This window comes from Gossypium arboreum, chromosome 5 (assembly GCF_025698485.1).
Source record: "Gossypium arboreum isolate Shixiya-1 chromosome 5, ASM2569848v2, whole genome shotgun sequence".
NCBI classification, from domain to species: Eukaryota; Viridiplantae; Streptophyta; class Magnoliopsida; order Malvales; family Malvaceae; genus Gossypium; species Gossypium arboreum.
In genome coordinates, this window is record NC_069074.1 from 83,147,619 (window position 1) to 83,149,450 (window position 1,832).

Consider the following 1,832-nt stretch of genomic DNA (forward strand, 5'->3'; position numbering starts at 1 on the left):
TGTTAAAAATAATACCATATGAGAAGTATATATATAGATACATATATGTAATAAAATATACACAAATATTCAATAATAAAAGTACATATAATAATAGTAATAATATCAAGAATAGTATAAATAATATGTACCCAGCAATAATAATAAGTAGCAATAATGTAGTAATAATGATAACAAAATTAATATTACAAATAATATTTAAAACAAAAAGGACGAAATTGAGACTAAAAGCAATTAATTGTGGATAAAATTAGAAACAAAATTGGGAATCGGACTAAATTACAACGCATGAATTGGAGGGACCAAAGGCGCAATATCCCAAGCCTTTAAAACGCAACATATTAAACGGGTCTAAATTGTAAGATGATCGAATTTGAGGCCAAATTATAAATAAATATAAACTTGATTTAAAATATTGAAAATGCGGAAGGGCTGATTGCGCAAATAACCCTTCCGCATTTAAAAACACGCGGATCCTGTTGGGGCGGGTCGGGTCGACCCGACCCACCCCTGAAACGACGTCGTTTTATGTATAAAAGGGGGGGTCCAAAACACCGTTTTGGACCCCTATATAAGTCAAAAAAATTTTTAAAATCTCATTTGGCATCAGCAGAGAAAAAAAAAAGAAGAAAGAGAAGGGAGAAAAGAGAGAAGGGAGGAAGGAGGGGGAGAGCTCCGGCCACGGGTCCGACCGCCGGATGGTCGCCGGAGGTCCGCCGGCGCCAGCGTCGCGGTGGCCGAAAAAGGTAAAAAAAATCCTTTTTTTTTATTCTTTTTGTACTATATTTTCGTTTAGTTAGTGTTTATTTAAGATGCTTGTGCTCAAAAAGGATCAAAAACAGTAACTAAAACGAAATGAAATCACTTAGGATCTTTACCACTTTCGATTCTCTGATCTTTGGTGTTCGTTTTTTTTTGTGTTGATACCTGTTTGGATTGGTTTTTTTTTCGCTCTATCTACTGGCTTTTGAAATATATGTCTGTATCGATAAAAAAAGGAACCATTTTACAGTGTTTCATTCGGCTTTTTTATAGCCTATTTTGTTACACTTTTATTATTATTTTTTGCTACCTATTGCTTGTCTGTTGTTTTTGCAGGGTATGGCCGGTGCTGTGGAGTGCGTGGTGGCCGACATGGTGGCATGGGGAGCTGGGGCGCCAGGGCATGGGCTAGTGTCAGAGGGGCGTGCGGCGCAAGTGGGATTAGGGTTTCTGAGTGCTGAGTGGGATTATTGGGCTGGGGTAGTTGGGCTTCGGGTTTAGTTGTTTAGGCTTAATGGGCTTATTGGGTTAGAGGTTTTAAGGGGTTTAGTGTTTTGTAAATGGGGTTTTAAATTGTAAATGGGATTGGGCTGAAATTGGCCTAGTACAATGTTTAATAATAAGTTAATTTATAAAATATATTTTCATTGGACACAAGCATCCAAGGCGGTGAACGAATCACTGATCAAATTAATTTGGAGATATCTTTTTTCTAAATCAAGTGAATTTACTAGTTTTACTTTCTTTTAAATATTTTTGTAGATATCAAGAGATACCAAAAATTATTTCACTAACAAATTTTTAATTCACTCGAAAAGTTTGTATTTTATTTCAAGGGGTCATAATTAATCATTAGATTTCTCATTTTTAAAATTTAAATTTATTCGCAATTGCGTAATTAATAAGTACCAATTTTGAGTGTTGTAGGGCTAGTACAATCTTCCTTACACATAATCGACTCTTGAATCTACTCTTTCCCTAGAATTCAACGCAAACTCAAATTTATCTTTTTAAAAGAATATTAAAATCTCTGTATAAAAGGTGTTTTTTTTTTTGTGACCGATCACACT

At 34.8% G+C, this 1,832-nt stretch overlaps 1 long non-coding RNA gene across 1 annotated transcript; it reads left to right on the forward strand.

Moving 5' to 3' along the window:
* Positions 1 to 382: 382 nt before the first annotated feature.
* LOC128292786 (uncharacterized) lies at positions 383 to 1,419 on the forward strand. Its single transcript, XR_008282697.1, has 2 exons — positions 383 to 746; positions 1,099 to 1,419. It is a non-coding gene; the product is annotated as an uncharacterized LOC128292786 (long non-coding RNA).
* Positions 1,420 to 1,832: the final 413 nt, after the last annotated feature.